Below are 6,424 nucleotides of genomic sequence, written 5' to 3'. Positions count from 1 at the left end.
TTCTATAGATTGACCTCTGATTCAGGTTAGAATTAATAGGTTGGCTGTTAATGTTCATAATAATACTTGTGAGATTGGTCGGAATATTAGACGTCATTGAGTGGATGTGTGGAGTAGTGGGATAATGAGTAGGACTAGAGTAGATGCAAGTAGAGCTAATACCCCTAATTTGTTGGGAATTGAAGGATTGTGTAGGAGAACAGGAAGTATCATTCTGGTTTGATATGAGGAGGGTGTGTTAAGTGGATTGGCAAGTGTAAAGTTATCTGGGTCACCTAATGTGTCTGGTGAGAATATTGCTAATGAGAATAGGATTAGAATTATAAGGATTAATCCAAGGGAATTTTTAATGGTATAATAGGGGTGGAATGGGATTTTGTCTGCATCAGGGTTAGTACCTGCTGGGTTCTTGGAGCCTGTAAATGGACGATCGTTAAGGTCAAGATAATGAATGGCAAGATGAAGTGGAAGCTGTAAGAGGGAGATTTTAGATATTATATGGGTATATATTTAAAGTGTGGCCGCCAGGAATCAATAATTCAGATTGATTCCATAATTAAAATAGACCCAAGTCAGGATCGGGTTTAAGGTAGTTTAATTACAATTAGGAAGGTAGAAGGTAGGGAAATAAAGAGAGGGAGAGGCTAGTCCAGGCCTGCAGAGGCCTGGACAGAGAGAAGGTTAAAAGGCTAATTAAACTAAATACATGCCACAAGGCCTTAGCAATCAGAGAGGCTAGAAGCCTACTTAAGGCAGAGTTTGGAAATGCCAAGGTAGGCCAAGGTAGTCAGCCTAACTTACCCACATGACCATTAAGAGTAGAAGCAGTCTGAGGTCTCAGCCGAGATGCTTCAGCACCAAGTTCAAAGTAGGAACTGCCCCAACAGGAAGTAACCAACATACTTGAAGAGATGGTGTCTCTCGTCACTTCCCGTGGGTCCACCTCTAATTCAAGTGGACAAATGGCAGCTTCTACACTGATTTGGACTGCCCAAAGGGCCGTCCCTTGTTCTTGATTTGTTACTTATTGTCACGTGTGGGAAACTCGTCTCCCCTCCCCACTGAGGGAGGTGAGGATGACATCATCTCGGGTAAGTAGAGTTTTGACTATGAATGGGCCAAAGCTAATTCCATTTACACAAAGGCAAAGAATCAATATAGCTTTATCTACAGAGAAGCCACCTCAAATTCATTCAACCAGTGTAGTGCCAATGTAGGGAATAGCTGATAGTAGATTTGTAATTGCTATAGCCCCTCAAAATGATATTTGTCCCCATGGGAGTACATATCCTATGAATACGGTTGCTGTGACTGTAAGTAATAGAGTTACCCCACTATTTCAGGCTTCTTTGAATAGGTAGGATCCATAGTAAATGCCTCGGCCTACGTGAAGGAATAGGCATATAAAAAATATAGATGCCCCATTGGCACGAAGGTTTCTGATGAGTCAGCCATAGTTAACATCTCGGCAGATGTGGGCTACTGATGAGAAGGCAGTGAGGGTATCTGATGTATAATGTATGGCTAGGAAGAGTCCTGTTAGCATTTGAATGATTAAGCAAATGCCTAATAAAGATCCAAAGTTTCATCAAGCTGAAATAGTGGAAGGTGCAGATAGATCAATGAATGAATCATTAGTCATTGTTATAGGTGGGTGGGTTTTTCGAAGACTGGTCATTAGGTTTTTGTAGTTGAAATACAACAATGGTTTTTTATGCCATAGGTTATGGTTAGAGTCCATACTAAAATAAAACAAATAATTATTTTAAATTTTTCTTTGCTATTAGTTTTGGGGTTTGTGGCTTTTGCTTCTAAACCTTCTCCCATTTATGGAGGTTTGAGTTTGGTTGCTAGGGGTGGGGTGGGTTGTGTAATGATGGTTAGTTTAGAAGATGTATTTCTAGAGTTAGTAGTTTTTTTAGTTTATTTAGGAGACATGTTAGTGGGTTCTGGTTACACTGTTGCTATAGCCACAGAGGAATACCCTGAGACTTGAACTGGAAATGTTGTAGCTTTTAGTATATAATTATTTGTGTTATTTATAGTTAGGATGGTATGTTATGTTAGGAGAAGCATCTGTTAATATAGCCATTGAGTTGTTTGATTTTGCTGGAGTTCGTTGTGTAGGTCAGGATTTTAGTGGTGTTTCATTATTATACCGTTGTGGTGGATGGGCTTTAGCTTTACTAGGATGAATTTTATTTATTACTATTTATATTGTACTAGAAGTAGTTTGTGGACGTAGATTAGATAAATAATAAGATAAAGATAATTGAGACCATGAAGGATAGGAAGTAAATTTTTATTAGTCCTTTTTGGGAAGAAGTCATTAATGAGGATGATACAGAATGAATTTTAGCTTGGCCTTTTGGTCCTGTTTTCTCATATCAGTTTAGTTTAGGTCAATTAAGATGGTAACAATTCATTGGCCTATCAGTAGATTTATTAGGGGAAGTTTTAGATGTATAATATGAGTAAAATATCCTAATATTTTGAGAAGATGGTAGTATGGTTTGTTGGCAAGTTCTACGCCGATTAGAAGACCCAGGAGGGTAACGCTAAGGGCTGAAAATTTGGTTATGGTGGGTATAGTTTTGGTAATTGAGGATGTTGGAGGGATGATTATTCCTAAAATGAAGCCTGTGCAGATGCTTCCTAAAGCTACTCCCATCATAGGGTTAATAAGATTGGGATTCTTTTCACGAAGAGACATGGGGGATTCATAGCCTGTCCATAGTGGTGAAGGAGGTCGCAGTTAGGGGCACTGTTAGGGCTCGAGTATTCGTGTGGGATGGTTTTGGGGCTATAATTCCTGAAAAAATAACTTCCATGTTATGAAATCTTTGGCATGAAGCATAGATCCAGCTAATTCATACCAAAAACCTGGAGGTAGAGATGGCTGGCTAATCTTGTCTATGAGTGCCATGGTGCCAGGAGCTGCAGCACCATACTGAATGACACTATTTCTGAGAGCTTTAAGAATGAGGAATTCAGCCTCTCGATGCTTTTCTAAGTTTACTTCTGCATTCTCAGGATTATCCCTCATTTCTGTGGGAGAAACTGATTTCTCTGCTTTCTCCTCTAGGGTTAGTGCTGAGTGGAGGAGGAGGAGAAGGTGTGGGCTGAGCACTGGTCAGCTCATCAGAGTCCAGATAAGCTGCATGAGGTGGGGGAGGAATCAGCAGAGTGTTGGTAAGCCCATCAGCTCTAAGAGACACAGAGTAAGATGGTGGAAGGATAGAGTCAATCATAGTAGGAAAAAATGAAAGTGGAGAGGTTAGCCTAGCGGGAGGATCAGTAAGCCAAAGTGTGGCAGCAGTAAGTGAAGCAGCCTTTGAAGACTGGAACTCAGGAGATGGCTGGAGGAGAAGGTCAGGCTGAGAGTCAGCTTGATCCTGTGAAGGAAAGGAAGTCATCAGAGGGATGGGTGGAGCAAGATAAGAAATATTTAGGTTAGAAGGAAAATCTAAGAGTGAGGCAGGTTGGACCAAAGAATTCTGAATGGTTTCTGCCTCTAATGCTGGCCTAACTACATTCCAAGTTAGCCAAACCGGTGGTGTGACTTTAAGTCCCTTTTCTTGTGCTTTTCTTAAAGTCTGCCCAATGAGATCCCACTATCATACATGGAGTACCTCAACTTCTGGGAACCCAGAATAACATTGCAAAATTACCTTAATCAATGCCTGAAGTTTAGCTTCTGGCACTCTGTATCCTTGTCTCTGAACTAAAGATTTTAGTGAGTATATGTAACCAGGATGAGAAGAAAGTTTCTGACCCATTTTCTAGTGATCAGCGACTCACCCCAATGGCCAGTTGAGGTCTGTTGACTGTCCTGGGTCCTGAACTACAATCTTCCTCTCCAGTGCCAATTCACGTTGGATGCCAAATGAAGCCATCCACCCTCTTCACAAAAGTTCCTAGTGAGTAGGACTTTCAGAAAGAGGAACCAGGGACTGAGAGAAAATGGGTTACAGGTTAAAGACTAAGAGAAGGAGAACATAAGGCGAGAATGAAGACACAAAGACAAAGAAAGTTCTGGCATGAGGTAGTCAGACAGCGAGTAAGCTCTGGTGGACACAAGCTTCACTAGGATGAAGCTCTGATGGGGAAGAGCTTTGATGGTCCAGAGTGTAACCCTTACCCGATATACTGGTGTTTTATTGGGGTTACAACAGTATAGGAGGAAGGGAGAATGATTATTAGACAAGTGGTCTGATACATTAACATGAGGTCATCATCAGGAGATTCAAACTGTTGCAACCTAAAACAATAGATGTGGCTAATGCCTAGATCAGGAATCTGATCTGAGGTAATTGATTGATAGGTAAAATAAGGAGACTGAGATAACTGACCAGTCTTCTGGAGTGTAGCCTTAGGGAAGGGAATGGTTAGGAATTTGACAAAGTTGAGGTTCAATTTAAATCAAGGTTACAGATATCAATCATAGGCAATACAAGAGTTAGCATTTTAAGCATCCTTAAAATAATACCAAGATTAATATATACCTGGACTTGTACAGTATGGATTGAGAATCAATGTCAATTAGTAATAATTGATTCTTTTTTTTTCCTAAGGAGGGATTCATAACTTTGCTAGAATGCCAAAAGATTTTATTATGCACACAAAGTTCTCCAAGAAGGCCTGGACCTCTCCCTACGTGACTTCAGCCAAGGTAGACTGTTTACTGCATTCCATTTCCCTAAAGGAAGTTGCCCAGGATGCAGGAATTCTAACTTATAGCTCTAAAAATACCTGATTTCTTTTAAGCACCTATTATTCTGCTGCCAGCTTGTTCCAGAGGCATGTAAAAATCTTGAAGCTTTAATAAGTCTTAAAGAGTCACTTAAAAACACTATAGGGTGCAAAATGAGCTGGAAGTCTTCATCTTATATTCCTGCCTCTGAAGCAAAATTCTTGTACCCCTTACATGAGCAAAACATAAGCAAAGAATTTTTACCAGTTTCGCCCTTCATTCATTTAATAAATATTTACTAAGAGCTTACTATGAGCTAGCACTGAATTAAATCACTGATACAAAGAAAGACAAAAGACAATCCCTGCCCCCAGGGAGCTTACAATCTAATGGGGGGAAATAACATACAAATAAAGACATATAAAACAAACAGGATAAATAGAAAATAACTAAAAGAAAGAAAGCATTCAAATTAAGAGGGTATTAGAGAATGTTCCCAATAGAAGGTGGAATTTTTTAATTTTTTTTTTATTTTAAACATTTATTAATATTTATATTTTAGAAAAGTTAACATGGTTACATGATTTATGCTCTTACTTTCCCCTTCACCCCCTGACCTCCCCCATCCCCTGGCCAATATGCATTTCCACTGGTTTTAACATGTGTCATTAATCAAGACCTATTTCCAAATTGTTGTTAGTTGCATTGGTGTGGTACTTTCGATCCCCAATCATGTCCTCATCATCCCATGTATTCAAGCAGTTGATTTTCTTCTGTATTTCCTCTCCTGCTGTTCTTCCTCTGAATGTGGGTAGCGTCTTTACCATAAATCTCTCAGAATTGTCCTGGGTCATTGCATTGTTGCTAGTACAGAAGTCCATTACATTCGATTTTACCACAGTATATCAGTTTCTGTGTACAATGTTCTTCTGGCTCTGCTCCTCTCACTCTGCATCAATTCCTGGAGGTTTTTCCAATTTACATGGAATTCCTCCAGTTTATTATTCCTTTTAGCACAATAGTATTCCATCACCAGCATATACCACAGTTTGTTCATCCATTCCCCAATTGAAGGGCATCCCCTCATTTTCCAGTTTTTTGCCACCACCAAAAGCGCAGCTATAAATATTTTCGTGCAAGTCTGTTTATCTATGATCTCTTTGGGGTACAAACCCAGCAATGGTATGGCTGGATCAAAGGGCAGGCAGTCTTTTATAGCCCTTTGAGCATAGATCCAAATTGCCATCCAGAATGGTTGGATCAGTTCACAGCTCCACCAGCAAATGCATTAATGTCCCAATTTTACTACATCTCCTCCAACATTCATTACTCTCCCCTTCTTTCATTTTAGCCATTCTGCTAGGTGTGAGGTGATACCTCAGAGTTGTTTTGATTTGCATTTCTCTAATTATTAGAGATTTAGAACACTTCCTCATGTGCTTATTGATAGTTTTGATTTCTTTATCTGAAAATTGCCTATTCATGTCTCTTGCCCATTTATCAATTGGGGAATGGCTTGATTTTTTATACAATTGATTTAACTCCTTGTATATTTGAGTAATTAGACCCTTGTCAGAGATTTTTCTTATAAAGATTTTTTCCCAGTTTGTTGTTTCCCTTCTGATCTTGGCTACATTGTTTTGGTTTGTACAAAAGCTTTTTAGTTTTATATAATCAAAATAATTTATTTTACATTTTGTAATTTTCTCTAACTCTTGCTTGTTTTTTTTT

The 6,424-nt window shown here is 39.2% G+C and overlaps 1 pseudogene; it reads right to left on the bottom strand.

Annotated features, from left to right (window-relative positions):
- Positions 1–209: 209 nt before the first annotated feature.
- Positions 210–1,678, bottom strand: LOC123255320 (annotated as a pseudogene).
- Positions 1,679–6,424: the final 4,746 nt, after the last annotated feature.

Source organism: Gracilinanus agilis, unplaced genomic scaffold (assembly GCF_016433145.1).
Source record: "Gracilinanus agilis isolate LMUSP501 unplaced genomic scaffold, AgileGrace unplaced_scaffold43306, whole genome shotgun sequence".
Lineage (NCBI taxonomy): Eukaryota > Metazoa > Chordata > Mammalia > Didelphimorphia > Didelphidae > Gracilinanus > Gracilinanus agilis.
The sequence above is the reverse complement of the archived record's forward strand: the minus strand, read 5'-3'. Positions and strand labels throughout refer to the sequence as shown.